The 18,808-nt window shown below is 40.7% G+C and overlaps 27 non-coding genes across 27 annotated transcripts; all 27 read right to left on the bottom strand.

The window, feature by feature from the left end:
* Nucleotides 1–139: 139 nt before the first annotated feature.
* On the bottom strand, nucleotides 140–213 carry trnat-agu (transfer RNA threonine (anticodon AGU)). The gene has a single exon. It is a non-coding gene; the product is annotated as a tRNA-Thr (tRNA).
* A 946-nt stretch (nucleotides 214–1,159) lies between these two features.
* On the bottom strand, nucleotides 1,160–1,231 carry trnah-gug (transfer RNA histidin (anticodon GUG)). The gene has a single exon. It is a non-coding gene; the product is annotated as a tRNA-His (tRNA).
* Nucleotides 1,232–1,515: 284 nt separating this feature from the next.
* Nucleotides 1,516–1,589, bottom strand: trnat-agu (transfer RNA threonine (anticodon AGU)). The gene has a single exon. It is a non-coding gene; the product is annotated as a tRNA-Thr (tRNA).
* Nucleotides 1,590–2,535: 946 nt separating this feature from the next.
* Nucleotides 2,536–2,607, bottom strand: trnah-gug (transfer RNA histidin (anticodon GUG)). Its single transcript has one exon. It is a non-coding gene; the product is annotated as a tRNA-His (tRNA).
* Nucleotides 2,608–2,891: 284 nt separating this feature from the next.
* trnat-agu (transfer RNA threonine (anticodon AGU)) lies at nucleotides 2,892–2,965 on the bottom strand. The gene has a single exon. It is a non-coding gene; the product is annotated as a tRNA-Thr (tRNA).
* Nucleotides 2,966–3,911: 946 nt separating this feature from the next.
* Nucleotides 3,912–3,983, bottom strand: trnah-gug (transfer RNA histidin (anticodon GUG)). Its single transcript has one exon. It is a non-coding gene; the product is annotated as a tRNA-His (tRNA).
* Nucleotides 3,984–4,267: 284 nt separating this feature from the next.
* trnat-agu (transfer RNA threonine (anticodon AGU)) lies at nucleotides 4,268–4,341 on the bottom strand. Its single transcript has one exon. It is a non-coding gene; the product is annotated as a tRNA-Thr (tRNA).
* A 946-nt stretch (nucleotides 4,342–5,287) lies between these two features.
* On the bottom strand, nucleotides 5,288–5,359 carry trnah-gug (transfer RNA histidin (anticodon GUG)). Its single transcript has one exon. It is a non-coding gene; the product is annotated as a tRNA-His (tRNA).
* A 284-nt stretch (nucleotides 5,360–5,643) lies between these two features.
* On the bottom strand, nucleotides 5,644–5,717 carry trnat-agu (transfer RNA threonine (anticodon AGU)). Its single transcript has one exon. It is a non-coding gene; the product is annotated as a tRNA-Thr (tRNA).
* Nucleotides 5,718–6,663: 946 nt separating this feature from the next.
* trnah-gug (transfer RNA histidin (anticodon GUG)) lies at nucleotides 6,664–6,735 on the bottom strand. Its single transcript has one exon. It is a non-coding gene; the product is annotated as a tRNA-His (tRNA).
* Nucleotides 6,736–7,019: 284 nt separating this feature from the next.
* On the bottom strand, nucleotides 7,020–7,093 carry trnat-agu (transfer RNA threonine (anticodon AGU)). Its single transcript has one exon. It is a non-coding gene; the product is annotated as a tRNA-Thr (tRNA).
* Nucleotides 7,094–8,039: 946 nt separating this feature from the next.
* trnah-gug (transfer RNA histidin (anticodon GUG)) lies at nucleotides 8,040–8,111 on the bottom strand. The gene has a single exon. It is a non-coding gene; the product is annotated as a tRNA-His (tRNA).
* A 284-nt stretch (nucleotides 8,112–8,395) lies between these two features.
* Nucleotides 8,396–8,469, bottom strand: trnat-agu (transfer RNA threonine (anticodon AGU)). The gene has a single exon. It is a non-coding gene; the product is annotated as a tRNA-Thr (tRNA).
* A 946-nt stretch (nucleotides 8,470–9,415) lies between these two features.
* On the bottom strand, nucleotides 9,416–9,487 carry trnah-gug (transfer RNA histidin (anticodon GUG)). The gene has a single exon. It is a non-coding gene; the product is annotated as a tRNA-His (tRNA).
* A 284-nt stretch (nucleotides 9,488–9,771) lies between these two features.
* On the bottom strand, nucleotides 9,772–9,845 carry trnat-agu (transfer RNA threonine (anticodon AGU)). Its single transcript has one exon. It is a non-coding gene; the product is annotated as a tRNA-Thr (tRNA).
* Nucleotides 9,846–10,791: 946 nt separating this feature from the next.
* Nucleotides 10,792–10,863, bottom strand: trnah-gug (transfer RNA histidin (anticodon GUG)). Its single transcript has one exon. It is a non-coding gene; the product is annotated as a tRNA-His (tRNA).
* Nucleotides 10,864–11,147: 284 nt separating this feature from the next.
* trnat-agu (transfer RNA threonine (anticodon AGU)) lies at nucleotides 11,148–11,221 on the bottom strand. Its single transcript has one exon. It is a non-coding gene; the product is annotated as a tRNA-Thr (tRNA).
* A 946-nt stretch (nucleotides 11,222–12,167) lies between these two features.
* Nucleotides 12,168–12,239, bottom strand: trnah-gug (transfer RNA histidin (anticodon GUG)). Its single transcript has one exon. It is a non-coding gene; the product is annotated as a tRNA-His (tRNA).
* A 284-nt stretch (nucleotides 12,240–12,523) lies between these two features.
* Nucleotides 12,524–12,597, bottom strand: trnat-agu (transfer RNA threonine (anticodon AGU)). The gene has a single exon. It is a non-coding gene; the product is annotated as a tRNA-Thr (tRNA).
* A 946-nt stretch (nucleotides 12,598–13,543) lies between these two features.
* Nucleotides 13,544–13,615, bottom strand: trnah-gug (transfer RNA histidin (anticodon GUG)). Its single transcript has one exon. It is a non-coding gene; the product is annotated as a tRNA-His (tRNA).
* A 284-nt stretch (nucleotides 13,616–13,899) lies between these two features.
* trnat-agu (transfer RNA threonine (anticodon AGU)) lies at nucleotides 13,900–13,973 on the bottom strand. Its single transcript has one exon. It is a non-coding gene; the product is annotated as a tRNA-Thr (tRNA).
* A 946-nt stretch (nucleotides 13,974–14,919) lies between these two features.
* Nucleotides 14,920–14,991, bottom strand: trnah-gug (transfer RNA histidin (anticodon GUG)). Its single transcript has one exon. It is a non-coding gene; the product is annotated as a tRNA-His (tRNA).
* Nucleotides 14,992–15,275: 284 nt separating this feature from the next.
* On the bottom strand, nucleotides 15,276–15,349 carry trnat-agu (transfer RNA threonine (anticodon AGU)). Its single transcript has one exon. It is a non-coding gene; the product is annotated as a tRNA-Thr (tRNA).
* A 946-nt stretch (nucleotides 15,350–16,295) lies between these two features.
* trnah-gug (transfer RNA histidin (anticodon GUG)) lies at nucleotides 16,296–16,367 on the bottom strand. Its single transcript has one exon. It is a non-coding gene; the product is annotated as a tRNA-His (tRNA).
* Nucleotides 16,368–16,651: 284 nt separating this feature from the next.
* On the bottom strand, nucleotides 16,652–16,725 carry trnat-agu (transfer RNA threonine (anticodon AGU)). Its single transcript has one exon. It is a non-coding gene; the product is annotated as a tRNA-Thr (tRNA).
* Nucleotides 16,726–17,671: 946 nt separating this feature from the next.
* On the bottom strand, nucleotides 17,672–17,743 carry trnah-gug (transfer RNA histidin (anticodon GUG)). Its single transcript has one exon. It is a non-coding gene; the product is annotated as a tRNA-His (tRNA).
* A 284-nt stretch (nucleotides 17,744–18,027) lies between these two features.
* On the bottom strand, nucleotides 18,028–18,101 carry trnat-agu (transfer RNA threonine (anticodon AGU)). The gene has a single exon. It is a non-coding gene; the product is annotated as a tRNA-Thr (tRNA).
* Between the last annotated feature and the right edge of the window lie 707 nt (nucleotides 18,102–18,808).

The following is an 18,808-nucleotide window of genomic DNA, read 5'->3' as shown; positions in this document are numbered from 1 at the left end:
TAATGAATAAACTGAAGAAACAGTGGAGCTTTACACAGTCGGTAGGTTTTTTCTCATTCAAAAAGTTTCTCTAAACCCATTGGTGAGAAAACCTGAGTGCCCTCCCCTCTGACCTTCTCCACCAATGTGAACAATAAAAAGGTACTGCTGAGATTTGAACTCAGGATCTCCTGTTTACTAGACAGGCACTTTAACCAACTAAGCCACAGCACCCATAAAAGTCATATATGTTGCAGATGTGAACACCCACACCTATTTGAATCAAACCAGTCTCATTAATTTAACCCACATCTCTGTCTAGCAAAATCACATCACAAAAGAGATGTCTTTTACTAATATTGGAAACGATACAGACACCTTCAATTGTCTAGCAACAGGGTTTCTTAAGCTACGTTTTGGGACGCAAAGTGGGCCTGAGCATGTGAGAGGCAGTGTTGCCAAATCCTCAGGAAGGAAAGTAGCTATTGCTGGTCCTAAAAGTAGCTAGAAGTCGCTAAATGACGTCATCACATAATTTTCATAATTGGCCAAGTGGATGTAATTGTGATTGACGCTGTAGGAGAGAGGAATAACGTCTCGGGAGAGACAAAAAGTGAGTAAAAAACACCCTAAGTATGTTTAGAACTACAATTGAACTTTCTTCTGTCGATTCTTGTCTTTTTTCTGAATACTCACTAAATATAGCGACAAAGTCGCTAAGTTGGCAACACTGGTGAGAGGTGGGTAGCGAGATATCAGTAATCAATGGTAATCACATACTATTTCTTCGTAACTATGATCATTCGAGGACAGTACATTTTTCATTTGGGTCTCGAGATGAATAAACTCAAGAACCTCTGACATGAATTCTTAAACTATGATTTGGGACCCAAAGCGGTTATTAACATGTCATAGGTGGGTCGCGAGATATGAGTGAACATTCAGAATCATACACTATTTCTTCATAATGTTGGTCGTTCGAGGACACTGCATTTCTCATTTGGCTCTCGAGCTTAAAAATGGTAAAAACGTCTGAAACAGCAGATGAATCATTTCGTGTAAGTAATTAACCTACAATATGGTGGGGAACTTTGTCAAACGGCAGAGTTGCTGAGTTTCTTAGCTTGCATAGTAAGTCTTAACTCATTCAAAAAACAACCCTTCTAAAATTACATTGCAGTGCCGTGACCCGGATTCGAACCGGGGTTGCTGCGACCACAACGCAGAGTACTAACCACTATACGATCACGGCCGGCTACAAGAGCTGGCTTTGTAAAGCCTACATAGGCTGTGAAAGTGATGTGCACAAGCTGGCTAAACTCTTTTCATTTTGGTCTCGATAATGAATAAACTGAAGAAACAGTGGAGCTTTACACAGTCGGTAGGTTTTTTCTCATTCAAAAAGTGCCCTTTTTCCGTGACATTGGAATATCTCAATTGCATCCTCCTCACGTCATCTCTAATTCTCTAAACCCATTGGTGAGAAAACCTGAGTGCCCTCCCCTCTGACCTTCTCCACCAATGTGAACAATAAAAAGGTACTGCTGAGATTTGAACTCAGGATCTCCTGTTTACTAGACAGGCACTTTAACCAACTAAGCCACAGCACCCATAAAAGTCATATATGTTGCAGATGTGAACACCCACACCTATTTGAATCAAACCAGTCTCATTAATTTAACCCACATCTCTGTCTAGCAAAATCACATCACAAAAGAGATGTCTTTTACTAATATTGGAAACGATACAGACACCTTCAATTGTCTAGCAACAGGGTTTCTTAAGCTACGTTTTGGGACGCAAAGTGGGCCTGAGCATGTGAGAGGCAGTGTTGCCAAATCCTCAGGAAGGAAAGTAGCTATTGCTGGTCCTAAAAGTAGCTAGAAGTCGCTAAATGACGTCATCACATAATTTTCATAATTGGCCAAGTGGATGTAATTGTGATTGACGCTGTAGGAGAGAGGAATAACGCCTCGGGAGAGACAAAAAGTGAGTAAAAAACACCCTAAGTATGTTTAGAACTACAATTGAACTTTCTTCTGTCGATTCTTGTCTTTTTTCTGAATACTCACTAAATATAGCGACAAAGTCGCTAAGTTGGCAACACTGGTGAGAGGTGGGTAGCGAGATATCAGTAATCAATGGTAATCACATACTATTTCTTCGTAACTATGATCATTCGAGGACAGTACATTTTTCATTTGGGTCTCGAGATGAATAAACTCAAGAACCTCTGACATGAATTCTTAAACTATGATTTGGGACCCAAAGCGGTTATTAACATGTCATAGGTGGGTCGCGAGATATGAGTGAACATTCAGAATCATATACTATTTCTTCATAATGTTGGTCGTTCGAGGACACTGCATTTCTCATTTGGCTCTCGAGCTTAAAAATGGTAAAAACGTCTGAAACAGCAGATGAATCATTTCGTGTAAGTAATTAACCTACAATATGGTGGGGAACTTTGTCAAACGGCAGAGTTGCTGAGTTTCTTAGCTTGCATAGCAAGTCTTAACTCATTCAAAAAACAACCCTTCTAAAATTACATTGCAGTGCCGTGACCCGGATTCGAACCGGGGTTGCTGCGACCACAACGCAGAGTACTAACCACTATACGATCACGGCCGGCTACAAGAGCTGGCTTTGTAAAGCCTACATAGGCTGTGAAAGTGATGTGCACAAGCTGGCTAAACTCTTTTCATTTTGGTCTCGATAATGAATAAACTGAAGAAACAGTGGAGCTTTACACAGTCGGTAGGTTTTTTCTCATTCAAAAAGTGCCCTTTTTCCGTGACATTGGAATATCTCAATTGCATCCTCCTCACGTCATCTCTAATTCTCTAAACCCATTGGTGAGAAAACCTGAGTGCCCTCCCCTCTGACCTTCTCCACCAATGTGAACAATAAAAAGGTACTGCTGAGATTTGAACTCAGGATCTCCTGTTTACTAGACAGGCACTTTAACCAACTAAGCCACAGCACCCATAAAAGTCATATATGTTGCAGATGTGAACACCCACACCTATTTGAATCAAACCAGTCTCATTAATTTAACCCACATCTCTGTCTAGCAAAATCACATCACAAAAGAGATGTCTTTTACTAATATTGGAAACGATACAGACACCTTCAATTGTCTAGCAACAGGGTTTCTTAAGCTACGTTTTGGGACGCAAAGTGGGCCTGAGCATGTGAGAGGCAGTGTTGCCAAATCCTCAGGAAGGAAAGTAGCTATTGCTGGTCCTAAAAGTAGCTAGAAGTCGCTAAATGACGTCATCACATAATTTTCATAATTGGCCAAGTGGATGTAATTGTGATTGACGCTGTAGGAGAGAGGAATAACGTCTCGGGAGAGACAAAAAGTGAGTAAAAAACACCCTAAGTATGTTTAGAACTACAATTGAACTTTCTTCTGTCGATTCTTGTCTTTTTTCTGAATACTCACTAAATATAGCGACAAAGTCGCTAAGTTGGCAACACTGGTGAGAGGTGGGTAGCGAGATATCAGTAATCAATGGTAATCACATACTATTTCTTCGTAACTATGATCATTCGAGGACAGTACATTTTTCATTTGGGTCTCGAGATGAATAAACTCAAGAACCTCTGACATGAATTCTTAAACTATGATTTGGGACCCAAAGCGGTTATTAACATGTCATAGGTGGGTCGCGAGATATGAGTGAACATTCAGAATCATACACTATTTCTTCATAATGTTGGTCGTTCGAGGACACTGCATTTCTCATTTGGCTCTCGAGCTTAAAAATGGTAAAAACGTCTGAAACAGCAGATGAATCATTTCGTGTAAGTAATTAACCTACAATATGGTGGGGAACTTTGTCAAACGGCAGAGTTGCTGAGTTTCTTAGCTTGCATAGTAAGTCTTAACTCATTCAAAAAACAACCCTTCTAAAATTACATTGCAGTGCCGTGACCCGGATTCGAACCGGGGTTGCTGCGACCACAACGCAGAGTACTAACCACTATACGATCACGGCCGGCTACAAGAGCTGGCTTTGTAAAGCCTACATAGGCTGTGAAAGTGATGTGCACAAGCTGGCTAAACTCTTTTCATTTTGGTCTCGATAATGAATAAACTGAAGAAACAGTGGAGCTTTACACAGTCGGTAGGTTTTTTCTCATTCAAAAAGTGCCCTTTTTCCGTGACATTGGAATATCTCAATTGCATCCTCCTCACGTCATCTCTAATTCTCTAAACCCATTGGTGAGAAAACCTGAGTGCCCTCCCCTCTGACCTTCTCCACCAATGTGAACAATAAAAAGGTACTGCTGAGATTTGAACTCAGGATCTCCTGTTTACTAGACAGGCACTTTAACCAACTAAGCCACAGCACCCATAAAAGTCATATATGTTGCAGATGTGAACACCCACACCTATTTGAATCAAACCAGTCTCATTAATTTAACCCACATCTCTGTCTAGCAAAATCACATCACAAAAGAGATGTCTTTTACTAATATTGGAAACGATACAGACACCTTCAATTGTCTAGCAACAGGGTTTCTTAAGCTACGTTTTGGGACGCAAAGTGGGCCTGAGCATGTGAGAGGCAGTGTTGCCAAATCCTCAGGAAGGAAAGTAGCTATTGCTGGTCCTAAAAGTAGCTAGAAGTCGCTAAATGACGTCATCACATAATTTTCATAATTGGCCAAGTGGATGTAATTGTGATTGACGCTGTAGGAGAGAGGAATAACGTCTCGGGAGAGACAAAAAGTGAGTAAAAAACACCCTAAGTATGTTTAGAACTACAATTGAACTTTCTTCTGTCGATTCTTGTCTTTTTTCTGAATACTCACTAAATATAGCGACAAAGTCGCTAAGTTGGCAACACTGGTGAGAGGTGGGTAGCGAGATATCAGTAATCAATGGTAATCACATACTATTTCTTCGTAACTATGATCATTCGAGGACAGTACATTTTTCATTTGGGTCTCGAGATGAATAAACTCAAGAACCTCTGACATGAATTCTTAAACTATGATTTGGGACCCAAAGCGGTTATTAACATGTCATAGGTGGGTCGCGAGATATGAGTGAACATTCAGAATCATACACTATTTCTTCATAATGTTGGTCGTTCGAGGACACTGCATTTCTCATTTGGCTCTCGAGCTTAAAAATGGTAAAAACGTCTGAAACAGCAGATGAATCATTTCGTGTAAGTAATTAACCTACAATATGGTGGGGAACTTTGTCAAACGGCAGAGTTGCTGAGTTTCTTAGCTTGCATAGTAAGTCTTAACTCATTCAAAAAACAACCCTTCTAAAATTACATTGCAGTGCCGTGACCCGGATTCGAACCGGGGTTGCTGCGACCACAACGCAGAGTACTAACCACTATACGATCACGGCCGGCTACAAGAGCTGGCTTTGTAAAGCCTACATAGGCTGTGAAAGTGATGTGCACAAGCTGGCTAAACTCTTTTCATTTTGGTCTCGATAATGAATAAACTGAAGAAACAGTGGAGCTTTACACAGTCGGTAGGTTTTTTCTCATTCAAAAAGTGCCCTTTTTCCGTGACATTGGAATATCTCAATTGCATCCTCCTCACGTCATCTCTAATTCTCTAAACCCATTGGTGAGAAAACCTGAGTGCCCTCCCCTCTGACCTTCTCCACCAATGTGAACAATAAAAAGGTACTGCTGAGATTTGAACTCAGGATCTCCTGTTTACTAGACAGGCACTTTAACCAACTAAGCCACAGCACCCATAAAAGTCATATATGTTGCAGATGTGAACACCCACACCTATTTGAATCAAACCAGTCTCATTAATTTAACCCACATCTCTGTCTAGCAAAATCACATCACAAAAGAGATGTCTTTTACTAATATTGGAAACGATACAGACACCTTCAATTGTCTAGCAACAGGGTTTCTTAAGCTACGTTTTGGGACGCAAAGTGGGCCTGAGCATGTGAGAGGCAGTGTTGCCAAATCCTCAGGAAGGAAAGTAGCTATTGCTGGTCCTAAAAGTAGCTAGAAGTCGCTAAATGACGTCATCACATAATTTTCATAATTGGCCAAGTGGATGTAATTGTGATTGACGCTGTAGGAGAGAGGAATAACGTCTCGGGAGAGACAAAAAGTGAGTAAAAAACACCCTAAGTATGTTTAGAACTACAATTGAACTTTCTTCTGTCGATTCTTGTCTTTTTTCTGAATACTCACTAAATATAGCGACAAAGTCGCTAAGTTGGCAACACTGGTGAGAGGTGGGTAGCGAGATATCAGTAATCAATGGTAATCACATACTATTTCTTCGTAACTATGATCATTCGAGGACAGTACATTTTTCATTTGGGTCTCGAGATGAATAAACTCAAGAACCTCTGACATGAATTCTTAAACTATGATTTGGGACCCAAAGCGGTTATTAACATGTCATAGGTGGGTCGCGAGATATGAGTGAACATTCAGAATCATACACTATTTCTTCATAATGTTGGTCGTTCGAGGACACTGCATTTCTCATTTGGCTCTCGAGCTTAAAAATGGTAAAAACGTCTGAAACAGCAGATGAATCATTTCGTGTAAGTAATTAACCTACAATATGGTGGGGAACTTTGTCAAACGGCAGAGTTGCTGAGTTTCTTAGCTTGCATAGCAAGTCTTAACTCATTCAAAAAACAACCCTTCTAAAATTACATTGCAGTGCCGTGACCCGGATTCGAACCGGGGTTGCTGCGACCACAACGCAGAGTACTAACCACTATACGATCACGGCCGGCTACAAGAGCTGGCTTTGTAAAGCCTACATAGGCTGTGAAAGTGATGTGCACAAGCTGGCTAAACTCTTTTCATTTTGGTCTCGATAATGAATAAACTGAAGAAACAGTGGAGCTTTACACAGTCGGTAGGTTTTTTCTCATTCAAAAAGTGCCCTTTTTCCGTGACATTGGAATATCTCAATTGCATCCTCCTCACGTCATCTCTAATTCTCTAAACCCATTGGTGAGAAAACCTGAGTGCCCTCCCCTCTGACCTTCTCCACCAATGTGAACAATAAAAAGGTACTGCTGAGATTTGAACTCAGGATCTCCTGTTTACTAGACAGGCACTTTAACCAACTAAGCCACAGCACCCATAAAAGTCATATATGTTGCAGATGTGAACACCCACACCTATTTGAATCAAACCAGTCTCATTAATTTAACCCACATCTCTGTCTAGCAAAATCACATCACAAAAGAGATGTCTTTTACTAATATTGGAAACGATACAGACACCTTCAATTGTCTAGCAACAGGGTTTCTTAAGCTACGTTTTGGGACGCAAAGTGGGCCTGAGCATGTGAGAGGCAGTGTTGCCAAATCCTCAGGAAGGAAAGTAGCTATTGCTGGTCCTAAAAGTAGCTAGAAGTCGCTAAATGACGTCATCACATAATTTTCATAATTGGCCAAGTGGATGTAATTGTGATTGACGCTGTAGGAGAGAGGAATAACGTCTCGGGAGAGACAAAAAGTGAGTAAAAAACACCCTAAGTATGTTTAGAACTACAATTGAACTTTCTTCTGTCGATTCTTGTCTTTTTTCTGAATACTCACTAAATATAGCGACAAAGTCGCTAAGTTGGCAACACTGGTGAGAGGTGGGTAGCGAGATATCAGTAATCAATGGTAATCACATACTATTTCTTCGTAACTATGATCATTCGAGGACAGTACATTTTTCATTTGGGTCTCGAGATGAATAAACTCAAGAACCTCTGACATGAATTCTTAAACTATGATTTGGGACCCAAAGCGGTTATTAACATGTCATAGGTGGGTCGCGAGATATGAGTGAACATTCAGAATCATACACTATTTCTTCATAATGTTGGTCGTTCGAGGACACTGCATTTCTCATTTGGCTCTGGAGCTTAAAAATGGTAAAAACGTCTGAAACAGCAGATGAATCATTTCGTGTAAGTAATTAACCTACAATATGGTGGGGAACTTTGTCAAACGGCAGAGTTGCTGAGTTTCTTAGCTTGCATAGTAAGTCTTAACTCATTCAAAAAACAACCCTTCTAAAATTACATTGCAGTGCCGTGACCCGGATTCGAACCGGGGTTGCTGCGACCACAACGCAGAGTACTAACCACTATACGATCACGGCCGGCTACAAGAGCTGGCTTTGTAAAGCCTACATAGGCTGTGAAAGTGATGTGCACAAGCTGGCTAAACTCTTTTCATTTTGGTCTCGATAATGAATAAACTGAAGAAACAGTGGAGCTTTACACAGTCGGTAGGTTTTTTCTCATTCAAAAAGTGCCCTTTTTCCGTGACATTGGAATATCTCAATTGCATCCTCCTCACGTCATCTCTAATTCTCTAAACCCATTGGTGAGAAAACCTGAGTGCCCTCCCCTCTGACCTTCTCCACCAATGTGAACAATAAAAAGGTACTGCTGAGATTTGAACTCAGGATCTCCTGTTTACTAGACAGGCACTTTAACCAACTAAGCCACAGCACCCATAAAAGTCATATATGTTGCAGATGTGAACACCCACACCTATTTGAATCAAACCAGTCTCATTAATTTAACCCACATCTCTGTCTAGCAAAATCACATCACAAAAGAGATGTCTTTTACTAATATTGGAAACGATACAGACACCTTCAATTGTCTAGCAACAGGGTTTCTTAAGCTACGTTTTGGGACGCAAAGTGGGCCTGAGCATGTGAGAGGCAGTGTTGCCAAATCCTCAGGAAGGAAAGTAGCTATTGCTGGTCCTAAAAGTAGCTAGAAGTCGCTAAATGACGTCATCACATAATTTTCATAATTGGCCAAGTGGATGTAATTGTGATTGACGCTGTAGGAGAGAGGAATAACGTCTCGGGAGAGACAAAAAGTGAGTAAAAAACACCCTAAGTATGTTTAGAACTACAATTGAACTTTCTTCTGTCGATTCTTGTCTTTTTTCTGAATACTCACTAAATATAGCGACAAAGTCGCTAAGTTGGCAACACTGGTGAGAGGTGGGTAGCGAGATATCAGTAATCAATGGTAATCACATACTATTTCTTCGTAACTATGATCATTCGAGGACAGTACATTTTTCATTTGGGTCTCGAGATGAATAAACTCAAGAACCTCTGACATGAATTCTTAAACTATGATTTGGGACCCAAAGCGGTTATTAACATGTCATAGGTGGGTCGCGAGATATGAGTGAACATTCAGAATCATACACTATTTCTTCATAATGTTGGTCGTTCGAGGACACTGCATTTCTCATTTGGCTCTCGAGCTTAAAAATGGTAAAAACGTCTGAAACAGCAGATGAATCATTTCGTGTAAGTAATTAACCTACAATATGGTGGGGAACTTTGTCAAACGGCAGAGTTGCTGAGTTTCTTAGCTTGCATAGTAAGTCTTAACTCATTCAAAAAACAACCCTTCTAAAATTACATTGCAGTGCCGTGACCCGGATTCGAACCGGGGTTGCTGCGACCACAACGCAGAGTACTAACCACTATACGATCACGGCCGGCTACAAGAGCTGGCTTTGTAAAGCCTACATAGGCTGTGAAAGTGATGTGCACAAGCTGGCTAAACTCTTTTCATTTTGGTCTCGATAATGAATAAACTGAAGAAACAGTGGAGCTTTACACAGTCGGTAGGTTTTTTCTCATTCAAAAAGTGCCCTTTTTCCGTGACATTGGAATATCTCAATTGCATCCTCCTCACGTCATCTCTAATTCTCTAAACCCATTGGTGAGAAAACCTGAGTGCCCTCCCCTCTGACCTTCTCCACCAATGTGAACAATAAAAAGGTACTGCTGAGATTTGAACTCAGGATCTCCTGTTTACTAGACAGGCACTTTAACCAACTAAGCCACAGCACCCATAAAAGTCATATATGTTGCAGATGTGAACACCCACACCTATTTGAATCAAACCAGTCTCATTAATTTAACCCACATCTCTGTCTAGCAAAATCACATCACAAAAGAGATGTCTTTTACTAATATTGGAAACGATACAGACACCTTCAATTGTCTAGCAACAGGGTTTCTTAAGCTACGTTTTGGGACGCAAAGTGGGCCTGAGCATGTGAGAGGCAGTGTTGCCAAATCCTCAGGAAGGAAAGTAGCTATTGCTGGTCCTAAAAGTAGCTAGAAGTCGCTAAATGACGTCATCACATAATTTTCATAATTGGCCAAGTGGATGTAATTGTGATTGACGCTGTAGGAGAGAGGAATAACGTCTCGGGAGAGACAAAAAGTGAGTAAAAAACACCCTAAGTATGTTTAGAACTACAATTGAACTTTCTTCTGTCGATTCTTGTCTTTTTTCTGAATACTCACTAAATATAGCGACAAAGTCGCTAAGTTGGCAACACTGGTGAGAGGTGGGTAGCGAGATATCAGTAATCAATGGTAATCACATACTATTTCTTCGTAACTATGATCATTCGAGGACAGTACATTTTTCATTTGGGTCTCGAGATGAATAAACTCAAGAACCTCTGACATGAATTCTTAAACTATGATTTGGGACCCAAAGCGGTTATTAACATGTCATAGGTGGGTCGCGAGATATGAGTGAACATTCAGAATCATACACTATTTCTTCATAATGTTGGTCGTTCGAGGACACTGCATTTCTCATTTGGCTCTCGAGCTTAAAAATGGTAAAAACGTCTGAAACAGCAGATGAATCATTTCGTGTAAGTAATTAACCTACAATATGGTGGGGAACTTTGTCAAACGGCAGAGTTGCTGAGTTTCTTAGCTTGCATAGTAAGTCTTAACTCATTCAAAAAACAACCCTTCTAAAATTACATTGCAGTGCCGTGACCCGGATTCGAACCGGGGTTGCTGCGACCACAACGCAGAGTACTAACCACTATACGATCACGGCCGGCTACAAGAGCTGGCTTTGTAAAGCCTACATAGGCTGTGAAAGTGATGTGCACAAGCTGGCTAAACTCTTTTCATTTTGGTCTCGATAATGAATAAACTGAAGAAACAGTGGAGCTTTACACAGTCGGTAGGTTTTTTCTCATTCAAAAAGTGCCCTTTTTCCGTGACATTGGAATATCTCAATTGCATCCTCCTCACGTCATCTCTAATTCTCTAAACCCATTGGTGAGAAAACCTGAGTGCCCTCCCCTCTGACCTTCTCCACCAATGTGAACAATAAAAAGGTACTGCTGAGATTTGAACTCAGGATCTCCTGTTTACTAGACAGGCACTTTAACCAACTAAGCCACAGCACCCATAAAAGTCATATATGTTGCAGATGTGAACACCCACACCTATTTGAATCAAACCAGTCTCATTAATTTAACCCACATCTCTGTCTAGCAAAATCACATCACAAAAGAGATGTCTTTTACTAATATTGGAAACGATACAGACACCTTCAATTGTCTAGCAACAGGGTTTCTTAAGCTACGTTTTGGGACGCAAAGTGGGCCTGAGCATGTGAGAGGCAGTGTTGCCAAATCCTCAGGAAGGAAAGTAGCTATTGCTGGTCCTAAAAGTAGCTAGAAGTCGCTAAATGACGTCATCACATAATTTTCATAATTGGCCAAGTGGATGTAATTGTGATTGACGCTGTAGGAGAGAGGAATAACGTCTCGGGAGAGACAAAAAGTGAGTAAAAAACACCCTAAGTATGTTTAGAACTACAATTGAACTTTCTTCTGTCGATTCTTGTCTTTTTTCTGAATACTCACTAAATATAGCGACAAAGTCGCTAAGTTGGCAACACTGGTGAGAGGTGGGTAGCGAGATATCAGTAATCAATGGTAATCACATACTATTTCTTCGTAACTATGATCATTCGAGGACAGTACATTTTTCATTTGGGTCTCGAGATGAATAAACTCAAGAACCTCTGACATGAATTCTTAAACTATGATTTGGGACCCAAAGCGGTTATTAACATGTCATAGGTGGGTCGCGAGATATGAGTGAACATTCAGAATCATACACTATTTCTTCATAATGTTGGTCGTTCGAGGACACTGCATTTCTCATTTGGCTCTCGAGCTTAAAAATGGTAAAAACGTCTGAAACAGCAGATGAATCATTTCGTGTAAGTAATTAACCTACAATATGGTGGGGAACTTTGTCAAACGGCAGAGTTGCTGAGTTTCTTAGCTTGCATAGTAAGTCTTAACTCATTCAAAAAACAACCCTTCTAAAATTACATTGCAGTGCCGTGACCCGGATTCGAACCGGGGTTGCTGCGACCACAACGCAGAGTACTAACCACTATACGATCACGGCCGGCTACAAGAGCTGGCTTTGTAAAGCCTACATAGGCTGTGAAAGTGATGTGCACAAGCTGGCTAAACTCTTTTCATTTTGGTCTCGATAATGAATAAACTGAAGAAACAGTGGAGCTTTACACAGTCGGTAGGTTTTTTCTCATTCAAAAAGTGCCCTTTTTCCGTGACATTGGAATATCTCAATTGCATCCTCCTCACGTCATCTCTAATTCTCTAAACCCATTGGTGAGAAAACCTGAGTGCCCTCCCCTCTGACCTTCTCCACCAATGTGAACAATAAAAAGGTACTGCTGAGATTTGAACTCAGGATCTCCTGTTTACTAGACAGGCACTTTAACCAACTAAGCCACAGCACCCATAAAAGTCATATATGTTGCAGATGTGAACACCCACACCTATTTGAATCAAACCAGTCTCATTAATTTAACCCACATCTCTGTCTAGCAAAATCACATCACAAAAGAGATGTCTTTTACTAATATTGGAAACGATACAGACACCTTCAATTGTCTAGCAACAGGGTTTCTTAAGCTACGTTTTGGGACGCAAAGTGGGCCTGAGCATGTGAGAGGCAGTGTTGCCAAATCCTCAGGAAGGAAAGTAGCTATTGCTGGTCCTAAAAGTAGCTAGAAGTCGCTAAATGACGTCATCACATAATTTTCATAATTGGCCAAGTGGATGTAATTGTGATTGACGCTGTAGGAGAGAGGAATAACGCCTCGGGAGAGACAAAAAGTGAGTAAAAAACACCCTAAGTATGTTTAGAACTACAATTGAACTTTCTTCTGTCGATTCTTGTCTTTTTTCTGAATACTCACTAAATATAGCGACAAAGTCGCTAAGTTGGCAACACTGGTGAGAGGTGGGTAGCGAGATATCAGTAATCAATGGTAATCACATACTATTTCTTCGTAACTATGATCATTCGAGGACAGTACATTTTTCATTTGGGTCTCGAGATGAATAAACTCAAGAACCTCTGACATGAATTCTTAAACTATGATTTGGGACCCAAAGCGGTTATTAACATGTCATAGGTGGGTCGCGAGATATGAGTGAACATTCAGAATCATATACTATTTCTTCATAATGTTGGTCGTTCGAGGACACTGCATTTCTCATTTGGCTCTCGAGCTTAAAAATGGTAAAAACGTCTGAAACAGCAGATGAATCATTTCGTGTAAGTAATTAACCTACAATATGGTGGGGAACTTTGTCAAACGGCAGAGTTGCTGAGTTTCTTAGCTTGCATAGCAAGTCTTAACTCATTCAAAAAACAACCCTTCTAAAATTACATTGCAGTGCCGTGACCCGGATTCGAACCGGGGTTGCTGCGACCACAACGCAGAGTACTAACCACTATACGATCACGGCCGGCTACAAGAGCTGGCTTTGTAAAGCCTACATAGGCTGTGAAAGTGATGTGCACAAGCTGGCTAAACTCTTTTCATTTTGGTCTCGATAATGAATAAACTGAAGAAACAGTGGAGCTTTACACAGTCGGTAGGTTTTTTCTCATTCAAAAAGTGCCCTTTTTCCGTGACATTGGAATATCTCAATTGCATCCTCCTCACGTCATCTCTAATTCTCTAAACCCATTGGTGAGAAAACCTGAGTGCCCTCCCCTCTGACCTTCTCCACCAATGTGAACAATAAAAAGGTACTGCTGAGATTTGAACTCAGGATCTCCTGTTTACTAGACAGGCACTTTAACCAACTAAGCCACAGCACCCATAAAAGTCATATATGTTGCAGATGTGAACACCCACACCTATTTGAATCAAACCAGTCTCATTAATTTAACCCACATCTCTGTCTAGCAAAATCACATCACAAAAGAGATGTCTTTTACTAATATTGGAAACGATACAGACACCTTCAATTGTCTAGCAACAGGGTTTCTTAAGCTACGTTTTGGGACGCAAAGTGGGCCTGAGCATGTGAGAGGCAGTGTTGCCAAATCCTCAGGAAGGAAAGTAGCTATTGCTGGTCCTAAAAGTAGCTAGAAGTCGCTAAATGACGTCATCACATAATTTTCATAATTGGCCAAGTGGATGTAATTGTGATTGACGCTGTAGGAGAGAGGAATAACGCCTCGGGAGAGACAAAAAGTGAGTAAAAAACACCCTAAGTATGTTTAGAACTACAATTGAACTTTCTTCTGTCGATTCTTGTCTTTTTTCTGAATACTCACTAAATATAGCGACAAAGTCGCTAAGTTGGCAACACTGGTGAGAGGTGGGTAGCGAGATATCAGTAATCAATGGTAATCACATACTATTTCTTCGTAACTATGATCATTCGAGGACAGTACATTTTTCATTTGGGTCTCGAGATGAATAAACTCAAGAACCTCTGACATGAATTCTTAAACTATGATTTGGGACCCAAAGCGGTTATTAACATGTCATAGGTGGGTCGCGAGATATGAGTGAACATTCAGAATCATATACTATTTCTTCATAATGTTGGTCGTTCGAGGACACTGCATTTCTCATTTGGCTCTCGAGCTTAAAAATGGTAAAAACGTCTGAAACAGCAGATGAATCATTTCGTGTAAGTAATTAACCTACAATATGGTGGGGAACTTTGTCAAACGGCAGAGTTGCTGAGTTTCTTAGCTTGCATAGCAAGTCTTAACTCATTCAAAAAACAACCCTTCTAAAATTACATTGCAGTGCCGTGACCCGGATTCGAACCGGGGTTGCTGCGACCACAACGCAGAGTACTAACCACTATACGATCACGGCCGGCTACAAGAGCTGGCTTTGTAAAGCCTACATAGGCTGTGAAAGTGATGTGCACAAGCTGGCTAAACTCTTTTCATTTTGGTCTCGATAATGAATAAACTGAAGAAACAGTGGAGCTTTACACAGTCGGTAGGTTTTTTCTCATTCAAAAAGTGCCCTTTTTCCGTGACATTGGAATATCTCAATTGCATCCTCCTCACGTCATCTCTAATTCTCTAAACCCATTGGTGAGAAAACCTGAGTGCCCTCCCCTCTGACCTTCTCCACCAATGTGAACAATAAAAAGGTACTGCTGAGATTTGAACTCAGGATCTCCTGTTTACTAGACAGGCACTTTAACCAACTAAGCCACAGCACCCATAAAAGTCATATATGTTGCAGATGTGAACACCCACACCTATTTGAATCAAACCAGTCTCATTAATTTAACCCACATCTCTGTCTAGCAAAATCACATCACAAAAGAGATGTCTTTTACTAATATTGGAAACGATACAGACACCTTCAATTGTCTAGCAACAGGGTTTCTTAAGCTACGTTTTGGGACGCAAAGTGGGCCTGAGCATGTGAGAGGCAGTGTTGCCAAATCCTCAGGAAGGAAAGTAGCTATTGCTGGTCCTAAAAGTAGCTAGAAGTCGCTAAATGACGTCATCACATAATTTTCATAATTGGCCAAGTGGATGTAATTGTGATTGACGCTGTAGGAGAGAGGAATAACGCCTCGGGAGAGACAAAAAGTGAGTAAAAAACACCCTAAGTATGTTTAGAACTACAATTGAACTTTCTTCTGTCGATTCTTGTCTTTTTTCTGAATACTCACTAAATATAGCGACAAAGTCGCTAAGTTGGCAACACTGGTGAGAGGTGGGTAGCGAGATATCAGTAATCAATGGTAATCACATACTATTTCTTCGTAACTATGATCATTCGAGGACAGTACATTTTTCATTTGGGTCTCGAGATGAATAAACTCAAGAACCTCTGACATGAATTCTTAAACTATGATTTGGGACCCAAAGCGGTTATTAACATGTCATAGGTGGGTCGCGAGATATGAGTGAACATTCAGAATCATATACTATTTCTTCATAATGTTGGTCGTTCGAGGACACTGCATTTCTCATTTGGCTCTCGAGCTTAAAAATGGTAAAAACGTCTGAAACAGCAGATGAATCATTTCGTGTAAGTAATTAACCTACAATATGGTGGGGAACTTTGTCAAACGGCAGAGTTGCTGAGTTTCTTAGCTTGCATAGTAAGTCTTAACTCATTCAAAAAACAACCCTTCTAAAATTACATTGCAGTGCCGTGACCCGGATTCGAACCGGGGTTGCTGCGACCACAACGCAGAGTACTAACCACTATACGATCACGGCCGGCTACAAGAGCTGGCTTTGTAAAGCCTACATAGGCTGTGAAAGTGATGTGCACAAGCTGGCTAAACTCTTTTCATTTTGGTCTCGATAATGAATAAACTGAAGAAACAGTGGAGCTTTACACAGTCGGTAGGTTTTTTCTCATTCAAAAAGTGCCCTTTTTCCGTGACATTGGAATATCTCAATTGCATCCTCCTCACGTCATCTCTAATTCTCTAAACCCATTGGTGAGAAAACCTGAGTGCCCTCCCCTCTGACCTTCTCCACCAATGTGAACAATAAAAAGGTACTGCTGAGATTTGAACTCAGGATCTCCTGTTTACTAGACAGGCACTTTAACCAACTAAGCCACAGCACCCATAAAAGTCATATATGTTGCAGATGTGAACACCCACACCTATTTGAATCAAACCAGTCTCATTAATTTAACCCACATCTCTGTCTAGCAAAATCACATCACAAAAGAGATGTCTTTTACTAATATTGGAAACGATACAGACACCTTCAATTGTCTAGCAACAGGGTTTCTTAAGCTACGTTTTGGGACGCAAAGTGGGCCTGAGCATGTGAGAGGCAGTGTTGCCAAATCCTCAGGAAGGAAAGTAGCTATTGCTGGTCCTAAAAGTAGCTAGAAGTCGCTAAATGACGTCATCACATAATTTTCATAATTGGCCAAGTGGATGTAATTGTGATTGACGCTGTAGGAGAGAGGAATAACGCCTCGGGAGAGACAAAAAGTGAGTAAAAAACACCCTAAGTATGTTTAGAACTACAATTGAACTTTCTTCTGTCGATTCTTGTCTTTTTTCTGAATACTCACTAAATATAGCGACAAAGTCGCTAAGTTGGCAACACTGGTGAGAGGTGGGTAGCGAGATATCAGTAATCAATGGTAATCACATACTATTTCTTCGTAACTATGATCATTCGAGGACAGTACATTTTTCATTTGGGTCTCGAGATGAATAAACTCAAGAACCTCTGACATGAATTCTTAAACTATGATTTGGGACCCAAAGCGGTTATTAACATGTCATAGGTGGGTCGCGAGATATGAGTGAACATTCAGAATCATATACTATTTCTTCATAATGTTGGTCGTTCGAGGACACTGCATTTCTCATTTGGCTCTCGAGCTTAAAAATGGTAAAAACGTCTGAAACAGCAGATGAATCATTTCGTGTAAGTAATTAACCTACAATATGGTGGGGAACTTTGTCAAACGGCAGAGTTGCTGAGTTTCTTAGCTTGCATAGTAAGTCTTAACTCATTCAAAAAACAACCCTTCTAAAATTACATTGCAGTGCCGTGACCCGGATTCGAACCGGGGTTGCTGCGACCACAACGCAGAGTACTAACCACTATACGATCACGGCCGGCTACAAGAGGTGGCTTTGTAAAGCCTACATAGGCTGTGAAAGTGATGTGCACAAGCTGGCTAAACTCTTTTCATTTTGGTCTCGATAATGAATAAACTGAAGAAACAGTGGAGCTTTACACAGTCGGTAGGTTTTTTCTCATTCAAAAAGTGCCCTTTTTCCGTGACATTGGAATATCTCAATTGCATCCTCCTCACGTCATCTCTAATTCTCTAAACCCATTGGTGAGAAAACCTGAGTGCCCTCCCCTCTGACCTTCTCCACCAATGTGAACAATAAAAAGGTACTGCTGAGATTTGAACTCAGGATCTCCTGTTTACTAGACAGGCACTTTAACCAACTAAGCCACAGCACCCATAAAAGTCATATATGTTGCAGATGTGAACACCCACACCTATTTGAATCAAACCAGTCTCATTAATTTAACCCACATCTCTGTCTAGCAAAATCACATCACAAAAGAGATGTCTTTTACTAATATTGGAAACGATACAGACACCTTCAATTGTCTAGCAACAGGGTTTCTTAAGCTACGTTTTGGGACGCAAAGTGGGCCTGAGCATGTGAGAGGCAGTGTTGCCAAATCCTCAGGAAGGAAAGTAGCTATTGCTGGTCCTAAAAGTAGCTAGAAGTCGCTAAATGACGTCATCACATAATTTTCATAATTGGCCAAGTGGATGTAATTGTGATTGACGCTGTAGGAGAGAGGAATAACGCCTCGGGAGAGACAAAAAGTGAGTAAAAAACACCCTAAGTATGTTTAGAACTACAATTGAACTTTCTTCTGTCGATTCTTGTCTTTTTTCTGAATACTCACTAAATATAGCGACAAAGTCGCTAAGTTGGCAACACTGGTGAGAGGTGGGTAGCGAGATATCAGTAATCAATGGTAATCACATACTATTTCTTCGTAACTATGATCATTCGAGGACAGTACATTTTTCATTTGGGTCTCGAGATGAATAAACTCAAGAACCTCTGACATGAATTCTTAAACTATGATTTGGGACCCAAAGCGGTTATTAACATGTCATAGGTGGGTCGCGAGATATGAGTGAACAT

This window comes from Oncorhynchus clarkii, unplaced genomic scaffold (assembly GCF_045791955.1).
Source record: "Oncorhynchus clarkii lewisi isolate Uvic-CL-2024 unplaced genomic scaffold, UVic_Ocla_1.0 unplaced_contig_5774_pilon_pilon, whole genome shotgun sequence".
Classification (NCBI taxonomy): Eukaryota; Metazoa; Chordata; class Actinopteri; order Salmoniformes; family Salmonidae; genus Oncorhynchus; species Oncorhynchus clarkii.
This window is presented reverse-complemented; position numbering and strand designations above follow the sequence as displayed.